We start from the raw sequence: 21,100 nt of genomic DNA, 5'->3' as shown, positions 1-21,100 counted from the left end.
TCACTTGAAACAGGTGCAGCTTTGGTTTAAAAAAAAAAAAAGTCGGGGTGGGGGCAGTTCATGACTGTCAGGGGTATTTGTTGTCTGTCCTGTCTGAAACCTGGTAAGATGTTTTAAAGGAGGTCTTTAAAAAAAAGTACATGGTCAGAAGTTGCCCTCCTTGGAAGCTGATTTTTTTTTTTTTTTAAGTCGGCCCTTCTCTCTGATCCTGCTCCTCCCGTGGGAGCTTCTAACCCTTCTCCAGCTCCTGCCCACTGTGTGTCACCAGCTCCCTCTATGTCCCTTTGCGTCGGCGCGGTTTTGCCGAGGATAATTTGGAATGTCATTGGCTTGTTTAGGACACTTAGAATGGCAAACTGCTCCTCTGAGACATCTGTCTGCCTGTGGCTTCTCCTCCTCTGTCTTCCTCTTGCTCCCTTGATCCTCCATTCAGTCCCCTGGGTCCCTCAACAGGTAAACCCCCCCCCGCCCCGGCCCCTCTCTCATCCGTCCTTCTGTCCATGCTGCCAGGCCTCTTTCCACTCCAGCTCCACAGACACTTGAACTTCAGACTTCCTAGCGTTATCAGGCTGAGAAGAAAAAAGGCCAATTGGAAACTGATTTAATATTTTATCTGCTCAGATGCGCAGTGGAGACTGCACTAAATGTTTCTTCAGTCACTTGTGTAAAATGTAGCTTACAACCCTCATAAGATTACGAGTCAGGGCAAATGAAACTCCTCTAAGCCTTCTCCAAAAATATTAGTCAAAGCATTAGCCCTCATCGTGAGGAGGTAACCCCCAATTTACCCTCTTTGTCACAAACACAATTCAGATAAAAATATAAAATGGATAAAAACCAGTGAGTTTGTTTTATTATGTTTTATGGACACATCGCTAAAATTTTATTTTTTTAAATTTTGGAGAGAGAGTGTGTGTGAGCAGGGGAGAGGGGCAGAGGGAGAGAGAGAGAGAATCTTTTTTTTTAATTAAAAAAAATTTTTTTTTAATTTATTTTTGAGACAGAGGGAGACAGAGCATGAGCAGGGGAGGGGCAGAGAGAGAGCGAGACACAGAATCAGAAGCAGGCTCCAGGCTCCGAGCTGTCAGCACAGAGCCCGACGCAGGGCTCAAACTCATGAACCGTGACATCATGACCTGAGCTGAAGTCGGATGTTCAACCGACTGAGCCACCCAGGCGCCCCGGGAGAGAGAGAGAATCTTAAGCAGGCCCCAGGCTGAGCCGATGCAGGGCTCTATCCCATGACCCTGGGATCATGACCTGAGCCGAAATCAAGAGTCAGATGCTTACCTGACTGAGCCACCCAGGTACCCCACCGCTAAAATTCTAGAGTGGAAGCTGTGAAATCTTTGTGTGCATCTGTAGGTTATGTGTATGTGATATTTTTCTATCTCGGGAAAGTATCACCAGGTTCATTTATACAGTCCCTTAAAGGAGGTCTTTTCAAGTTGGCTTGGAGATAAATGAGCACTTACATAAATTCAAGTATTGCTACAACTCTGCTACAACTCTAAGGAATATAGAAACTGACCCAAGCCTTTTATTTTAAAGTTCACATGATCTGGGTTAACCTCTGGTAAATAAAGCTAGCTTTAAGATTGTTAATAAAATCAAAACAGATAAATTTTTAAGGTTGTCAGCCTTAAATATAATGCAGCCATACAGTTTTTTCCTACCTCATGTTTACTGGTCACATGAGCTTATGTTATCTCTAGTAAATGCATAAGATTATGGAAATATAAATCCAACCTAAGAGCAAAAGGTACAATCAAAATAAATTGATATATGTCAAGGACAACAGTAAAATAAAAAAAAAAAAAAGAAAGAAAGAAAGAAAGACGGGAGACATCAAGTATTTTTCATGCCTGCCTGATCTGTCCACAAGAAAAATCATTTAAAATGATGGATAGTTTTCTTTAATATCTCACAAAATTTTCATGATTAATTCAGGCATACTTGTTAAGAACAAGTGAATTAATGTAAGAGAGGTAAAAGTTTATGAGCTTTTTAAAAACAATCTTGTTGTATAATATGTGTACTTTAAAAAAATTTTTTTTAATGTTTATTTTTGAGAGAGAGAGAGGCAGAGCACAAGTGGGGAAGGGGCAGAGAGAGAGGGAGACACAGAATCGAAAGTAGGCTCCAGGCTCTGAGCTGTCAGCACAGAGCCCGACGTGGGGCTTGAACTCAGGAGCTGGGAGATCATGACCTGAGCTGAAGTCGGATGCTTAACCGACTGAACCACCCAGGCTCCCCTGTCCACTTAAAAAGAGTTTCCAAAAATTTTTTGATAACTTGAAACATTAAAGCTATACTAAGTTAAATGATGGATGTTCACTGAATATCTAGACCATTTCCATATAAGATAAAGCACTGGAATACTAACTGCAGAACATAAATTTATGTACTTTTTGCTTCTTAAATTTTATAGAGAGACAAGAGATATTTATGTGCATCTATTTAGCAAACATGTCCTTTGTCACATCCAAAAGTTGTACTTAGAGGAAGCATATGCCTCTAGAAACTGAAGTAATGAATTCATAGATTCGCTAGTTTACTACAGGATGTTAGCATGTGGCAGACAGCTCATAATTGCCTGCTTCCTAGTTTTCACTGAAAATTAGGGTTACTGAGGGTTAAACATTCTTATAGATTGTGTAAATGAAACTACTAGAAATAATAAAGGCAAAGAAGAAAAGTATGCAAACTATGCAAGGAAAATGTGTTTATGATAAGAAAAAGTATATAAGGTGTAAAGGATATATTTTTGTTAGGAGAGAAAGTAATTTGTCCTAATATAGGATATGGCTGGCTGTTCTAGAATAGAAAAAGGAAAAGAGTAGGTAGATGAAAAATGAAAACTAGGTAGATACATTTTTTAAAAGTTTGTAGAAGGGTTGAGGAAAAGGGATTTTATTGTGTTGTCAAGCTGCCAAGATTGAATAGCTTTATTTGTAAAGTAAAAGATGAACCTTAATATCAGAAGTATACTGATGTAAAACTAGAATGATGAATTTTCTTGGCTTATTGGTGTGCTTTCATTAAGAAATTGTAAAAAGATTTTTTAAGTAATTTTCCTGGGGAACCAAAATTTTGTTATCAGAATGATTTCCTGGGCTTCATGTTGTGCGTATCAGGTCTTTGGTTACTTAAGAAAACCAAATCTTCTCAATATTAAAACAGCTAAGGGTTTTTTCACAACTATGTTACCTTCTGTATCTGCCTTTAGGAACTTTTTGTCATTTTGGTTAAATAGATAATTAAGTATTAGAATGATCTATGGTGCTATTTGATCAAGCATTCAAATCTCTTGACGGTTTTGACCAGTTTTCCAAAATCCAATTCTAAATAAAGTCTTGGTGACTTAAAGTGACTTGAGCTTTTAAAGAAAGTCCCTGGAAAATCTCAAAGGATTTGTTTCTCACTTTGTAAAAGAGAGAGATGTTAAACTCATTGGGCTTATTTGGTGTATTAAACTGTGTTGCAAGTATTGTCAAATCAAGTGACGATAAGCTTTCTTTAGGTTATAATGTATGGATATGTGCTATTAATATAAATATTTCCGAATTGTATGAAGTTCATGGAAATTCATCAGCACTTTTGATGTTTATGAGGTGTTCAGCATCAGGTTATCAGTCATACTTCTGGTTATTATGTCACTGAAGTACCGTGCCTTGTCAGTTACGTCGGAGTGACCTCATCAGACCTTTAACCAGGGCCACTTTACGGTCTTGTGTCGTGTACGGACTGGTGGTGGTGGTGGTGGTGGTGGTGGTGGTGGTGGTGGTGTTTAACTCCTGATCCTTGTCTGAAAGTGTTTACAGTCAGCTACAGGCCACAGTGCCCAGTGATGCCCTCCCATGAATGACTTTGAGACCATGCCAGTGGTCTGAGTAATTTTCCAAACTGATGAAGTTTGCGGGTTCCTAAAACCGCTGATCAAAGATCAGCTAGAAAAAGAATTAATTACGTGAGACTGAACTGCTGAGGAGAGTTATAATTTTTTTGACAACTTGTTGTTTGAAACATTGCTCATTCTTTAATGTTTGGTTTTTCTCTTAAACTGTCTGTTACTTACAGCAGTTTGGTAAAGTATAGTGTTGTGAACGGAGATGAAACAATGACTTTTTCTCCCTCCCTGGTCCTTCCAGAACCCCGAGACTCTTACTGCCTTTTTATTTTCAACGTTTATTTATTTTTGGGACAGAGAGAGACAGAGCATGAACGGGGGAGGGGCAGAGAGAGAGGGAGACACAGAATCGGAAACAGGCTCCAGGCTCTGAGCCATCAGCCCAGAGCCCGACGCGGGGCTCGAACTCACGGACCGCGAGATCGTGACCTGGCTGAAGTCGGACGCTTAACCGACTGCGCCACCCAGGCGCCCCTCTATTTTTAATTTTTTGTGGAACCTCCATACTGTTTTCCAGAGTGGCTACCCCAGTTTGCATTCTGTCTGGAGGCTCACTTTGACTATACTTTTGAGGAAGAAAGAAAAGTCTGAAAACAGATTTCTTTTTAACATTTATTTATTTTGAAGGGGGGAGGGGCAGAGAGAGAGAGAGAGAGAGAGAGAGGAGAGAGAGGGAAACCTAAGCAGGCCCCACACTGTCAGCGTGGAGCCCGACACGGGGCTCAATCCCATGAAATCATGAGATCATGAGCTGAGCTGAAACCAAGAATCGTATGTTGAACTGAGTGAGCCACCCAGGCGACCCTAAAAGGATGAACATTAAGTAAGTCCTTCTGGACTGTCTACCTTTTTGTTGAGGGACATTTCACGGACTCTGGTCCTGGGTTAACAGTATTTAATAGTGGGGTGTCCCCCCCCCCCGCTAGGCTGTAGGACCATTTTTCTACATTTGCAAACTGTGAGCGGGGCCCGGGGGGAGGGGGAGGATTGGCCCGAGGAGGGGTTGGAGGACGGGCTCAGGCTGGGGCCTTGCTGGGCCTTGTTCTGGAGAGCTGACGCGCCTTTCGCTGCTCCCTGCTTTCCTCGGGTGGACACGGCTCTGCCACGACCCACACTACGGTATGAAGCATGGAATTCACTTCACGTGCCCCAGGTGGGCTCTGAACCCACCTGACGGCATCCAGATTCGTGTTTCCTCCGCGACCGTGGGTGCGGTAGAAGTGGAGCCGGACGACGTGGGCCTGCCTCTTGGCCTGTCCTCTGATCTGTGGCTCTCTGAGCAAGTAGTTCTCAGTCTTTCTCAATCTTAGTGAAGAAATAGTTCTCAGTCTCAGTGAAGGGATTCCTCCTGCCGGTGGCTGTCGCAGCGAGGCCTGAAGGCGAGGCCGAGGGAGCCACAGAGCTGTGCGTGGCCGGCGCGAGGCTCGGAGGTGGGCGGTGTGCCGCGGTGCCCTTAACGCCGGTCCTGAGCGGGACCTTTTGTCACACGCGCTTATCTCCTTTTGTTCGTTTCGGAGTTTAAGAACTTTTAATCATTTTCTTGCTGTTCAACCCTTGTCCTCGGAAGTTGGGGTATTTCTTCTCCATCTGAGAAAAGACTGTGAACAAAGCATGGCACCCTACCCTGTAGCGGGATGGATAGGGTCACTCTCGGGGGCTCATCGCTGCAGGAAGAGGCCGGAGGCTCGCTCTGGGCTCTCTGAGTTCTCTATCTGCCTCCAGTGAAAAGGAATGAGGTAATAGATGGGAATCTGGAGGACGCAGATGCGGAAACGAGGGATGTGGGGGTAGCAGTTGGGCAAACAGGAATGCAGACTTGGCGGTTGAATGGCGAATTCAGAAAAGGAGTTTGGTCTGGGTCCGAGGAAAGATAACGTAGACGTGATGGGGTGCGTGGGCCTCTCCGTTGAGACGTCTTATCAGAGCCAGGTAGCGTACCCCTAACGTGTCCTGCAGGCCGCCTGCTTTCCAGATGCTACGCTGTTTGTGTCGCGTACGTAAGTCCACATTCATATACGCAGAGGTGGTAGTTAGGACTTTATGGTTGAAGATAATGCCCATATCCTTCTCTTTAATAAGCAAAATATATCCTTCAGTTCATTTTTCTGAAAGTATTTGACTCTTCTGTAATCATAATCTTTAATTACATATTACATATTATAATCTTCTGTAATTACATAATCTTTATGTAATCTTTGGTAAGATTACATAAGAGTTACTGATACTGGGCAAGTTACTCAATTCCCCCCCCCCCTTTTTTTTTAAGTTTATTTATTTTGGGAGAGAGAGCATAAGCAGGGGAGGGACAGAAAGAGGGAGAGAGAGAATCCCAAGCAGGCTCTGTGCTGTCAACGCAAAGCCTGATGCAGGGGCTCGAACTCATAAACTGTGAGCTCATGACCCAAGCTGAAATCAAGAGTCAGACACTCCCTGACTGAGCCACCCAGGTGCCCCCGAGTTACTCAACTTCTGGTGAATGTTCACTGTTTTTTTATCAGCGGCAAAAATAAAATGTTGCGGGGTTGTTGAGATGAAAAATCATGTTAAAAGTACTGGGTACTGGGGCGCCTGGGTGGCTCAGTCGGTTGAGCGTCCGACATCAGCTCAGGTTATGATCTCATCGTCCATGGGTTTGAGCCCTGCGTCGAGCTCTGTGCTGACAGCTCGGAGGCTGCTTCCCTGTCTCTGTCTCTCTCTCTGTCTCTCTCTCTCTCTTCCCCTCCTCTACTCATGCTCTGTCTCTCTCTGTCTCTCAAAAATTAATAAACATTAAAAAAAATTAAAAAAAGTGCTGGGTACAGTGGCAGCATTAACAGAAACCAGTTAATGGTGGTTAATTTTTATCTAGGTTAATTTTATCTAATTAATTTTTATCTAGGTAAAAGTGTTCATGTGTAACTATTTGTGTGTCATTGAGAATAAGTTCCTTTGGTGTGAGCATTCCACATTCCCATCTTGTGGGTTTCAGTGTTTGCTTTTAGGCTGAATATCTGTTATGCTCTTTCATAGATAGATTGCTGAGAGTGCAGACACTGCATTCTGCTGGGTTGTACACCCGTTGTCAGAACCAGCTTCACTGAACAAAAGGTGATTTCAGATTTTGAAAGGGTCACTTATTCTTTAATTTTACTTGGGTTATATTTGGATCCTTGACCAAGGTAATGAATAATCTTCTCAAACCAAGTTGGAGTCATCAGGACCATGAGATACACCGGTCGTGATGTCTTCTCTCTGTACCAGAGTCGTCGTCTCCTCCCTCCACCATTGGTAATACAACTGAAGTGAGCTTTCCAGCTCTGATCACCACTACTGCGCTCTATGAAATGGACGGTGGGAATAAGTTGTTGCCTTGCAAACATTTAAAAACTTGTTCTGTACTTCAAAAATCTGTTTCATTTTCAGTAAATGTACTGAAGTGGTAATGTCTGAGCAGACTTTCAGATCCACTTGGGACCAGAACTTTGTTCTCATGTGGAGGGAAAAATTTCTTAAACCATTTAACACATGGGAATGACTAATTACAAGACAAAGCTTGCCTTCCCTGGAAGATGGAACAGCATAGTGGAAAGAGCCCAGGATGGAAACCAGTGTACGACCTCTACTTGCCCTTGTTTTCACTAACTGGCTGGAGGACCTTAAAAGCAACACTTTTGATTTCTGAGTTTTTGTTATTATTAGTGTAAAATGAGGGATTTGGAATTAAATACTGAGAGCGCCTTCCATACCTAGATAGATGTGGATAGATGTTTATTACAGGGATTGGCTCACGCGGTTATACAGGTTGAGAAGTCCCACAAGCTGCCGTCTGTAAACCGTAACCAGGGCCGTTGATAGTGTCCTCAAGTCTAGGTCTGAAGGCCTGGGGATCAGGGAGGATGTTGATGGTTAAGTCCTCATAGGAGTCCAGAGGCCTGGGGACCGGGAGCGCCAGCGTCTGAAGGCAGGCAGATGGATGACCTAGATCAAACACAGGGTGAATTCACCCTTCCTCTGCCTTTCTGTTCTGTTCAGCCTCTCAAAGGATTGGATAATGCCCACCCACATTGGCAAAAAGAAAACAGAAAAGACCACAGTCTTGTTTTACTCAGTTCACCAATTCAAATGCTCTTCCAGAAATGCCGTCACTGACATGCCCAGAAATAAGGTTTTACCAGCTGTCTGGACATCTCTTAGTCCCCTGAACCTGACACATAAAATTAGCCATCACAAGTCCACCCCTTGTCAACTTGGCACTTGTACGCATCTCCTCAGAGATATTTGGTGTTGCTGTATTTGTGCGTATTAAGACATGTGAGCAAATAATTTTGCTTCATATGGACATTTGCTTAATGTATGTATGTAGACATGTAAACACAATTATAACAAGATCAGGAAATACTCATGACCATTGCAGACTTATTTCTGTACTTGGTCACGTGGTCATAGCTGATATTTATACCCTTCTTCTCTTGCCCATTCTGTGTACCCTTCAGCAAGCGCCTCAGCTTGTTGTGGTTCTTTACCTAATGGAGTGGCCCAAACCTTCATTCCTGAAGGATCTGGAGTGTTAGTAGTGCCACCTGGATTGCATTGTAGTTTTCCATTGATCTTAATTACGGCACTAGGGATAGCCTAGGGGATGTCCTGTATGCCAGACGTGCTTTTACCTCCATTGTGGGTAGTAGTCCCTTTTCTCCTAGAGAGTGTGGATCAGTCACCCCAGCCAACACCACAGCTCCCTTCCTTGCCCAAGGAAAGGGACCCAGAGTGGCCAAGTGGCAGTCTTAATTCCCAGTTCAACAGAACCGTGTCTACGGGTGCATGGTATTTCTCCCTTTAGAACTAGGTCCTCTACGTCAGCAGAGCATAAAGTCATGAGAACAGGAAACAAAATGTATGCTAGTAAGTCAGTAGGGGTAATAGTGGTATTGTGTCCATTTCTACCTGTGGATTCCTGGACCCCCGCACCCATGAATCCTGGTATCAGGGAAGGGATCCCGTTTATTCGATGCTGATTCAGAATGTGGACAGTCTTCTGGTGACCCTTGTCAGCACCCTGCACGGTGTTGCCAGTACCTAGCTGGCCCTGTAACCAAGTCTTCAAAACGCCATTCCACTGTTGTAGCGGAAAGCTAGCGCCTTCAGGGTGGTGTGGAACTTGGGAAGACCTGTGAATTCCAAGAACGTGGGCCCATCGGTGGCATTTCTTTTGCCATGACGTGAGTTCCCTGATCAAAAGCAATGCTGTGTGGAATACCATGACAATGGATAAGGTATTTTATAAGTCCACAGATGGTAGTTTTGGCAGAAGCGTTGTGTTTAAGGAGGGCAAGTCAGTATCCAGGGTGTTTATCCCAGGAGGGCGTGGATTTGTAAACTGGCGTCAGTCCGGGAATCGACTGGGGGACCGTGGCTCTGTTTGTTAGTTTTTCAAAGATAACCACTGTTTATATAGAGGAAAAAAGAATTGTGTGTATGGGTACACAGAGACATGTAAAATTGATTCTGCTTTATTTCCTGCTTTTCTTATTTAATATGTTGTAAAAATTTTTTCTGTGCTGAGTCAGAGGGTGCTATTTATTCTCCAACATCCACTTTCCATTCTCCCTTTACTAATAGAATCCTCCTTTTTTTTTTTTTTAAATGATTGTCAGCGAATTTTATTTTTTATTTTTATTTTTGGTGAAAAAACTCCTCTACTGTGTTTTTTTTTTTTTTAATTTAAATCCAAGTCAGTTAACATATGGTGTAATGATGGTTTCAGGAATAGAATTTAGTGATTCACCACTTACATACAACACCCAGTGCTCATCCCAAGTGTCCTCCTTAATGCCCATCCCCCATTTAGTCCTTCCCACCCCACCAGCAACCCTCAGTTTGTTCTCTGTGTTTAAGAGTCTCTTATAGTTTGTCCCCCCCCCTGTTTTTATCTTATTTTTGCTTCCCTTCCCCTATGTTCATCTGTCTTGTGTCTTAAATTCCACATGTGAGTGAAGTCCTAGGATATTTGTCTTTCTGACTGACTTCACTTAGCACAACATACTCTAGTTCCATCCACGTTGCTGAAAATAGCAAGATTTCATTCTGTTTGATCGACCGTGGCTCTGTTTTCGTGTTTTGACTTAGACTTTTGTTCACTCGACCTAGATCTTTTTGGCTTAAACAGATCAGGTAGAATTTGTATGTATTTCACTTGTAGCACCCCATACTTAAGTGGCCGGTGCCCTAGGTCTGTGTGGATCTTGCCGTTCTGTTGGCCGTTTGGCTGCTGTCCCTTGTGGTACCTACACCAGCCACACCCCCTTGTCTTTGGCTGCTGAGTGAGAGCTACCACGGCAGCTGCCTCTCCGGGATCCAATTACTTCCATTGCGTTTAGGTTTTCCAGTTGAGGTGGTTGTGGTTCCCGGTGCAAGGAAGGACTGGCCAAACGAGGAGAGCAATTAATGGAGCTCTTCAAGGATGCTGGGGCCCTCCCTCACGAACTTATTTCTCCAAGTATTGGTGAAAATTATGCCTTCCGGATCCACCCACGCTGAGTGAGCTATCTTAAATGACATTCCCACTCTAACATTCCAGTCTCCTTAAGCCTTTGAATCCCTTCCTTGGCATTAAACCAAGGGAGGTTGGGCATTTCCAGTCTGCTCACAGCAGGTTATCTTTTGATCCACCTTTCAGGTCAACCGGCCCTTGGAGCCTTTCTGACTCCCTGAGCTGCAACATTAAAAGCAGAATTTCTTTGTGAGCCCGTATCAATAAATTCAGCCTGATCCAACCCTCTGTTTCTTAAATTTCCATTTTCACACATGTTCCCTGGATTTCTGTTTGTATAAATGAGAAAACCCAAGTAGTTGTTTTAAAATGTAGCACACTTCCTCTTGAGTCATACTTTGTACCTCACCTTTAGGGATCTGTTGGGACTGGAGTCTAGTTGTAGGTCTAGAAACAAAGAGGTGGTGATGGTGAATCCTGAGGAGAATCAGCATTGTCTTGCATGACAGCTGCCTCTGGGGATTAGGCGATGAGTTAATCTCGTCACACGGAGGTGGGAAGGTCCACACTGCTGTGGGTGGGGAAGCCACTACTTCGGACACCCAAGACTGGTTAGATCCGATCCAGTTGTGCTGTATTTTGCAAGAAATGTTAAAGTATATATGTATTCCTCTTGTCGCTTAGCATGATATAGTAGAATTAGGACCTAGAGACAGAATATACAGTTGAGCCCGAGCTGAATACTTATTAGCCGTGGGGCCTTTGGCAGATAGCTCTCTCAATTCCCTCGTTTAAAGCGTAGCTATGATAACCCCTACCTGTGACCATGATTGCTAAGTGAACCTTAGTAGCCGTTGTTCTCCCCTTTGAGAAGAGACTTCTCAGTCCGGTGTTAGCTAGCCCACGGGCACCCAGCTCTAGCTGCCTTCCCCTGCGAGTCTCACCTGGATAGGGCCCTGTGACTAGGTTTGGGGCATTGGGATTTGGAAGGCAGAATTGTGGGCAACTTTTGGGTTCTCTTAAGGACTTATTTGCCCTGGATGCCCTCATTTCCTGTTTCTCTTTGGCTGGGAAATGGCAAGAATTGAAGCAGCAGTCTTAGATCCAGCGACAGGTACGACGGAGGAAGACAACGGAACCGGCTGTCTGCCCCAGGCTCCTTGGAGCAGAGCTGCTCACTCCTTCGCTTTTGAACCGTTACGTGAGAGAGAAAGAAACCTGTCTTATTTAAGCCCCTGCATTTCTACATGTCTTTGTTACAGGTCCTTGCATTCCGCCTGGTGGCCCTAACAAAACACCGCCTTAAAGAGTCGTAGGGTACCTACTGAATGTCAGAAAATATTTGCAAATCATATGCGTGATAAGGGACTAATATCCAAATATGTAAAGAACTTCGCAACCCAATGGCAAAAAGCAGTGTGATTGAACAATGGGCAGAGGGGCTGAAAAGACATTTTCCCAAAGAAGACATCATCCAGATGGCCCACAGGTGCTTGAAAAGATGCTCAACGTCACTCATCGTCAGGGATGCAAATCAAAACCACAGTGAGGTATCACCTCACACCTGTTAGCATGGCCGTCCTCCAGGAGACAAGCGGTAAGTTGGTGAGGATGTGGAGAAAAGGGAACCCTCATGCGCTGTTGGTGGGACTGTAGGTTTTTTCATGTTTCTACACATAAGTGTTACTTTTTTTTTAATGTATTATTGGGGGGAGGCTGTAAATTTGTGCTGCCACTGTGGAAAAGTGTGAAAAAGTAAGGAAGTTCCTCAAAAGATTGAAAATAGAGCTGCTGTACAATCCAGCAATTCCATTTCTGGGTATTTATCTGAAGAAAATGAAAGCACTAATTCAAAAGGTATCTGTACCCCCATGTTCGTCGCAGCGTTATTTATAGCGGCCAAGATGTAGAAGCAACCTAAGTGTCCATCGATGCATAAGTAAAGAAAATACGATTCTGTGTGCGTGTGCGTATAAAAACTGCTCAGCCATAGAAATGGAATCTTGCCATTTGCAACAACACTAATAGATGCCGAGAGCATCGTGCTAAGTGGAATAAGTCCGACAGAAAAAGACAAATACCATATGATCTCACATGTGGAATCTAAAAATGAAAACCTGAGCTCATGGATATAGGGACCACATCGGTGGTCATCTGAGGCCGGGGGTGAGGGTGGGCAAAATGGGTGAAGGGGGTCAAAAGATATGTTTCCAGTTATTAGTAAGTCATGGGATGTAATGTGGGGCATGGTGATGATAGCTAATGATCCCTGCGTTGCATATTGGAAAGTACTTAGGAGACTGGGTCGGTCCTCTTAAAAAAAGAATTTTGTCACTCTGGGGTATTGGAAGTTGACTGGACTTAATTGCCGTGGTGATCATTTTGCAGTATATACAAGTATCACATCATTGTGTCGTTCACCCGAAACTAATACCAGGTATACTTCAGTAGAAGAAACACTTGTGAAAACTAGAGATGAGAAATGTCCTGGTTTAGTATATAACACATAGCAAGTGCTCTGTTAGTGTTTCCTACTGTTAAATAGTTACTTTCCACCTGTTGTGGGTGGGGCGCAATGCTAAATCAAAGGTCATAAAAATGGTTTCTGTTGTTAGTGGATTTAAGAATATTAAGAGCAAGGATTATTTCAATTAAAAATGTATGTAAAATAGCTAATAGCAACTAGTGAGAGAACAAAACTTGTAACGTTCATAATCGTAACAGAAATATACTTTATCTGGAATGAAACAATAAGACGTGGGCAAGAGGACCCATATGAGAAAAACTTACAGTTTAAGACATAAAAGACTGTAGAAATGTGTGGAGAGATATTTTGTGTTACTTAATGTTATAAAAGGTTTCTCACAAAGGTTTAGAGGTTTAATGTTAAAAGGTCAAACAATGAAGTCAAGCCTGTAAAATAGATGTGGGTCTTCGCCTACCCTTTCTCGCCACTAGGTTGGTATCTGCAGAGGTGGCTGGTTTGAATTCTTTCAGCGGTTTCTTCTGATACTTACCTCTGTATTTTTTATCTCTTCTCTTTCTCTGTCTGTCTAGAGAGTGTTCACAGGCGTGTGTGTATGTGCACAAGTAGGGGAGGGGCATAGAAAGAGGAAGAGAGAATCCCAAGCAGGCTCTGGGCTCAAACCCACAAACCGAGAGATCATGACCTGAGCTGAAATCAAGAGTGGGATGCTTAACCCCCTGAGCCCCCCAGGTGCCCCTCAATATTATTTATGATGCCATTTCTTATTTTTTTTTTTACTTGTCTCTTCACTTTTTAATGAGATGAATGAAGATTTGCTCTTTTATACCTCGCTTCTCAATTATTTCCCTCTTCCCCTCAACATTGCTCCCCTGTAACAGGTACACGATTTTTCATTGGTCAGTGACTTCATTATTATAATTGTGTATTATCTGTAGCTGAGACACAAGGTGATTGTGATTATATTCACTTTTCCCCATAACTTGTTTTTCTTGGCGTTTAATTTTCCTGTGCTGTCTTTTTAATGATTTATTCTCCCCTTTCTCTTTTCTAGAATTTCTGTAGTCTGATATTGGATCTCCTGGATTTTGATCTTCTAATTTTCTTTTTTCTGTCTTCCTCTCTTTCTGGTGTCTGGGAGATTCCCTCTGCTTTATCTTCCAGTCTTACTATTGTATATATATTTAATTTCCTGCTCCCATTTTAAAATTCTAAAAGCTTTTTCTTTTTTTTTTTTTTTAATTTTTTTTTCAACGTTTTTTATTTATTTTTGGGACAGAGAGAGACAGAGCATGAACGGGGGAGGGGCAGAGAGAGGGAGACACAGAATCGGAAACAGGCTCCAGGCTCCGAGCCATCAGCCCAGAGCCTGACGCGGGGCTCGAACTCACGGACCGCGGGATCGTGACCTGGCTGAAGTCGGACGCTTAACCGACTGCGCCACCCAGGCGCCCCTCTAAAAGCTTTTTCTTATTGAGTAAACATCCCTTTCAATAGGCCCCATTACTGTTTTATGGATATACTTTCAACTCTCTGAAGATGCAGATTTCAGTTAAAAATAACAACCCAACAATTTCTTTGGGTAGTGATTACTTCTTTTTCATTTGTTTTTCCATTTCATTTGGTTTCTTTATTTCATGTGGAAGAATTCTTCACTGGTTCCTCAAATGCTTAGCTAATATTAACAGTCTTAGCGGAAGCTCTGTGCACGGGTTTCACTCTAGGGCTGTTTAGTTGAAGACCAGATTTATTTTATTGACACATCTCTGACTTTTTTTTCCTTCAAGTTTTTATTGAAATTCTAGTTAGCTAACATATAGTGTAATACTGTTTTCAGGAGTCGAATTCAGTGATTCATCACTTACACATAACACCGAGTGTTCATCCCGACAAGTGCCCTCCTTAATGCCCATCCCCCACCCACCTCCCTCCATCAGCCCTCAGTTTGTTCTCTATTTGTAAAGAGTCTCTTATGGTTTCTTTCCCCCCTCTCTCTTTTTCCTCCTTTTTTACGTACGTTCATCTGTTCTATTTCTTAAATTCCACATATGAATGAAGTCATACGGCACTTCTCTTTCTCTGACTGACAGATTTCGCTTAGCAGAATACACTCTAGTTCTGTCCACATAGTTGCAAATGGCAAGGTTTCATTCTTTTTCATCACCAAGTAGCATTCCATTGTATGTATATACCGCATCTTCCTTATCCATCGTCCGTTGATGAACGTTTGGGTTCTTTCCATAGTTTGGCTGTCGTTGATAACACCACTATAAACGTCGGGGTGCACGTGCCCCTTTGAATCTGTATTTTTGTGTTATTTGTGTGAATATCTAGTAGTGCAATTGCTGGGTCGTAGGGTAGTTCTCTTTTTAGTTTTTTGAGGAACCTCCACACTGTTTTCCAGAGTGGCTGCACCAGTTTGCATTCCCACCAGCAGCGCAAAAGAGATCCTCTCTCGCCGCATCCTCGCCAACATCTGTTGTTGCCTGAGTTGCTGATTTTAGCCATTCTGACCGGTGTGAGGTGCTATCTCACGGTGGTTTTGATTTGCATTTCCCTGATGATGACACAGCTCTGACTCTTAATGTCTGTAGTCTTTTCTGATTTTTCTTCGCAAAGAGGAACCCCTCTGCCTCCTGCTGAGGGAGAGCACCTGTTTCTGGCAGTTGAGTAGGGGAGAGAGCTGGGGGGAGGGAGACTCACGTCTGAGTATATCACTTGCATTCGCTCTCCCTGCGATCTTACCCTCACACCCTGTGCCCGCAGTGCCTCAGTGCAGAGTCTGGCACGCTCCGTCTTTTTCCCCAGAGAGTAGACTGCTCTTTCTCCTGCCTGAGCAAGAGTCAGTTGGAGAGTTGGAGGCCGCATGGAGCTCCTGTCTCATGCAGACTTCGCGTTCCTCCTCCTTTAGCCCCACCCGCAGCTGCCCATGTTCCTGAGCCTTTCTGAGTGCCGCCTTCGTGCTGCCTCCCCTTAACTACACAGTTAGGGTTCAGCTGTTGCTGTTCTGCTACGGCAGAAACTGCTCACTCACCTCTCTTTCCATCTTCCAAAATTTTCTTAATGTCTTTGGTCTATAACCACTTCTAGTCTTTATCCTTAGTGTTTCATACTTAAAAAAAAAAAATGTCTTTATTGTCATTTGAGTGGAGTTTGGGGAGTAAGTGGAAATAAATGCATGTATTCAAGTCACTATTTTAACCAGAAATCTTTGAGTTTTCACAAGAGTAAACTTTAGACTTGCATGAAAACAGGACCGTTAAGATGAGGTGGTTTTTTTTTTAAAAAATTTTTTTTTTTTCAATGTTTATTTATTTTTGGGACAGAGAGAGACAGAGCATGAGCGGGGGAGGGGCAGAGAGAGAGAGGGAGACACAGAATCCGAAGCAGGTTCCGGACTCCGAGCTGTCAGTGCAGAGCCCGACGCGGGGCTCAAACTCACAGACCGTGAGATCGTGACCTGAGCCGAAGTTGGACGCTCGACCAACTGAGCCCCCCGGGTGCCCCTCGAGATGAATGTTTTGTTTTTTTTTTTTCCAACGTTTATTTATTTTTGGGACAGAGAGAGACAGAGCATGAACGGGGGAGGGGCAGAGAGAGAGGGAGACACAGAATCGGAAACAGGCTCCAGGCTCTGAGCCGTCAGCCCAGAGCCCGACGCGGGGCTCGAACCCACGGACCGCGAGATCGTGACCTGGCTGAAGTCGGACGCTTAACCGACTGCGCCACCCAGGCGCCCCAAGATGAGGTGGCTTGATGCTCAGTGGACCATCTGCGGAGGCAGACCTCATTTACAAGTGTCCCGTTCTCCCTGTGGCTCCGGGGTCTTCTCTCCTTTCCGCAGCTTGTGGCAGATACAGGGCCTCTGATGGTGGGAACACTCACTTTTCCTGCTCCCGGAGATGACAGTCTTACGACCCCTGAAAATCTCCCATGTCAGCCATACCCTTGTTTTGCTTCCTACACCATTTCTGAAAGATACCCTAATAATTTCTAGTTCAAAACTTGTATTCAGTCTAAATCAGTGGAATTTTAGTAATGAATCACCTAGAACGTTGGCTTTCACCATGTCTATCAGAATGCTTCTAGCTGCAAATAACAGAAAGCCCAGCTAGCTGAAGGGGTTGGAGAGTTTGGGGCTCCTGGGTGGCTCATTCGGGTTAAGCGTCCAACTCTTGGTTTCGGCTCGGGTCGTGAATCACAGTTCATGAGTTTGAACCCCACGTCGGGTTCTGTGGTGACGGTACAGAGCCTGCTTGGATTCTCTCTCTCTTTCTCTCTCTGCCCCTCCTCCACTTACACACACACACACACACACTCTCTCTCAAAATAAATAAGTAAACTTAAAAAAAACACACAAAACCAAAGGGGGTTTATTCTGTTAACTGGAAAGTTTAGAGATAGGTCAGTCTTCATTGCTATTTGGTCAAGACTCTTACTCTCTTTCTCTGCATTTCTCTCAGCTCTGCTCTGATCTGCATGTTGACTTTTAGGCTGGCTCCCCTCATGGTTACAGAATGGCTGCGACAGCTCCAGGTGTCATGTTTCATACACACCATGCAGAGGAAGAGAAAGATTCTTTCCCAGAAGTTACCAGAAGACATCTCCACACCTCGGGGTGGGGACAGGGGTAGGAATTATACCAATTTATCTCGCATCACACCCCATTTCTAGAATGAGGGTGGTTATACTCCCCCAAAACATACAGGTTATGTGAGGCAGGAGTAATACTCATAATATCAGAATAGGGGGCGTGGATGTTGGGAAGGCTATCACGGTATCCATTACTGTGCTTGTTTTTAATATCTCTGCTTTGATCACCAAGGACATAACTGTCTTTATATTTACATCCTTACACTTTTTATAAGTTGTTCTCCCCTCATTCAGGTTCCATTGATCTTATGTGTTAACAAACCATCATTGTCTTTATCCTTCAGGCTTTTCCTTACAATTTTTTTTTTTCTAATCTGCAGTTTAACCCACTGTGTGCATTTAAAAAATATTTCAGTGCTTATGAAATTCTTCCTCTCCACGCCCTAATGTTCACCTGGCCTTTTTGGTATTGTCTTTTTGTTGGCCCTCAAAGTTTTATAATGACTTTTGTTCTTAATAAATTTAAGCATGCTTTATAATTTCTATCTCTACTATTATCTGAAATGTTTTGTTGTCTAATTGTTATTTTTTACTTCTGCTCTTTCCCTCATGGTGGATTATTTCTTCATGTGCTTTGCAACTTTGGGTTGTGAGCTCATCTTCAGTAAGGCTTTAATTGTTGGAATTCTGCAGGTCCTGAGTAGTTATACATTTGTTTCTGCCAGGTCAGTCAGAGATCACTCTTGAGAAGTTTCTGAGCCTTGGATTTCTTGGGTCATGCAGGTAGTGTAAATTTGAACTTCAAGTCTTTGTGAAGGCTATCTCAGTGTAGATTTTGGGTTTGGTTTTGTTTTTTGTTCACCTAGAACCCGGGCCAAGGTAGCTAAGTTTCCTTGATGGGGAAATTGGTTTTATGACGGCATTTTATTCTGATTCCCTGCCTCCCAGGGTTAAGTGCTCCTTTCCAGCTACTTGATAGGTGTTAAAATTCAAGCCTCTTGGTTATTGAAACTGGTGAACCCCTGCCCCAACCACGAGCTCATGCTTGCTGCTGTGGTTTCCCGTTCTTGCCTGGTTTGGGCCTCTCGGTTTTAATTTCTTACTGTGCATTTGAGGAATGTTGACTTTATTTCATCCAGCACTTTTGAATGTTTAAGTTCGTCTTAGGTCTGATTCTCCAGGGAATAGAGATTTGAGGCAGAGATTTGCATGCAGGGGGTGTTTTGGACATTTCTGTTGGCAACATGCTTGTAGGGAGGTGAGGGCTTGTGAGGCGAGATGGGATGGATGGAAGAGCTAATGGGGGAAGAGCTAATAGGGAGAGGGAGGAGCTAATGGGGAGAGGGAGGAGCTAGTGGGGGAGGGAGGAGCTAATGGGGAGAGGGAGGAGTTAACCGTAGTGCAGCTGCAGCCCTTGCTTGAGCCGGTCTCTTGGGCAGCTTCTAGACCTAGGGATTATGTGCACGCTGGTTCGGGCCAGGTCTTCGTAGCTCTGGGAACCCAGCTCCCTAACGGTGTTTCCGACGGTCAGCCCCCACTGAGCTGCTCGCCTGTACCGATCCCCTTCTTGTGTGTACCTTCCCCGCAGCTCCGGGAAGTGCAGCGCCCTCTGGGCCCTGCGGTGGCCAGCAGCTTGTGCAGCGTCCCCTGGTACCTGCTCCCTGGCCCTGCCCTTCCCTCATTCACTGTCTGCCACAGCAGCTCTGGCATTTCTCCTTCACGTGTTGAGGGTCTCCACTTCCCCACCTTTCGAGACTGTGTCGGTAGCGTCCTAATGTTTCCAGGGTCCTCCTCGGGGTTACCTCCTGTGTCGGGGGCAGTGCCCCCGGCTAGATGAGCTCAACCCGACGGCTGAGTCCGTCCCCCTGGATCCGCATCCCCAGGGGTGGGTGCTGCACATACTCCTCTGGCCCCTGCAGCTCCTTCGGCCCGCGGGCCTTCCCTCCTGGCAGGCTCAGTGCTTCCTGAGCGCTGGTCTTTGCGATCGGCTTGGAGGCCAGGAGGAGTACAGTGTCCCGGAGGCCACGGTTTGTCCGCTAAGGTAAAATGCTCTGCGTCATCCTCAGGCAGGCAAGGTGCTAATTCTGCAGGATCGAGAGCTCCTGGGCGTCTGGAGACAAGTGTAGCCCCCACATGTCTTTGTCCGAGTCTCGGTTGCATGCCTGCCTCGTCAGAGTCTTGACTTGAGGCGGCTCAGCTGCTCTGTGGTTTGTCCCTGGCCCCAGCTTCAGCTGTCGGTCGTCAGAGAGGACAGGTCTGCCTGTGCCGCCAAGGAGGCCCTTTGACTTTGCGCTTCACCCTCAGCTGGTGATCCATCACACGCAGCCTTGTGCGATCTTGGCTCCCAGCAAGAGCCGTGCGATTCCAGAGTCCTTGCAGTGACCGCTTCCCTGACGTCTCAGGCCGGAGATGTGTCTGCACGCCCCTTCGTCTGGCCTTTCAGCCCACATCACCGCAGGTGAAAGTGTTAGCAAGCGTCCTACAGCCTGCGTGGGGCTGATGGTGCTGCCTCTCCCCCTAGTGAAGGGGGGCTTGGGGTGGGAGCAGCTCCCGGACCAACTTCTGGCTGGGAGCCAAGGGTGGCTGACGTTTCCGGCCGCTGGGGGTTAGTCCTCAGGGGCCGGATCCAGCAGTGGACCCACAGCATCTCCTGCAGAAGGGCCTCAGGTGCCCTAGTGCACAGTACGGCCGGAAAGAAAGGCCAGCTAAAGCACGGACGACAGAAGTTCTTACGTGGACTCCTTCCTGATACATGGCACGTTTGGATGTGATTTCTGGAAGTCATTCAGTTCTCATTTTAGCCAGGAATTTCATTGTCAAAGAAGTGTATAAGTCATTAATCATTTCACTGAAATGAGGGGTGATTTTGAGATAAACCTAGGCATTATGGATTTGTTGCTTTAAAGGATAGATGCACTTTTTGGTGATGGTGATGTAATTTCTACTTTTAGGAAGTTTTATAATAGGGTGTCAGATCGCCAACTCATAAAAAATAAAACAAAACAAACAAAACTTGAAGAGCCAAGTCCTGCAGCTTAAAATACTGACATTCATGAAAAAGAACACATACTCAAAGCTAATAGATCTCTCTAATTTTTGGGGGTGACTGGGTGGCTCAGTTGGTTAAGTGTCCAAGTTCGGCTCAGGTCACGATCTCGCGGTCTGTGGGTTCGAGCCCCGCATCCAGCTCTGTGCTGGCAGCTCAGAGCCTGGAACCTGCTTCTGACTCTGTGTCTCCCTCTCTCTCTGCCCTTCCCCCACTCACACTGTGTGTGTGTGTGTGTGTGTGTGTGTGTGTGTGTGTGTGTGTCTCAAAAAAAAACATTAAAAAAAAATCTCTAACTTTCTAAAGTTTTATTGAGATCTATTTCACATACCATAGCCATGCACATCTTGTAAGTATATAGTTCAGTGATTTTTAGTATATTCACAGATGGTTGTGCAAGCATCACATCTAATGTTAGAAAGTTTTGACATCCCCCCAAGAGAAACCCCGTGCCCATTAGGAGTCACTGCTCCTACCCTCCCCTCCTGCCTCTGCACTCGGCAACTACTGACCTGCTTTCTTTGTGGATTTGCCCGTTCAGGACATTTCACATCTGTGGAATCATGCAGTATGAGGCCTTTTGTGACTGGTTTCTTT

At 44.7% G+C, this 21,100-nt stretch overlaps 1 protein-coding gene across 2 annotated transcripts in view; it reads left to right on the top strand.

Moving 5' to 3' along the window:
* Positions 1-21,100, top strand: part of DISP1 (dispatched RND transporter family member 1) — a 187,045-nt gene that overhangs the window by 22,292 nt on the left and 143,653 nt on the right. The window lies entirely within an intron of this gene.

This window comes from Lynx rufus, unplaced genomic scaffold (genome assembly GCF_022079265.1).
Source record: "Lynx rufus isolate CCGP_SWC_20201006 ecotype Redwood Valley unplaced genomic scaffold, mLynRuf1.p SCAF_15, whole genome shotgun sequence".
NCBI classification, from domain to species: Eukaryota; Metazoa; Chordata; class Mammalia; order Carnivora; family Felidae; genus Lynx; species Lynx rufus.
The sequence above is the reverse complement of the archived record's forward strand: the minus strand, read 5'-3'. Positions and strand labels throughout refer to the sequence as shown.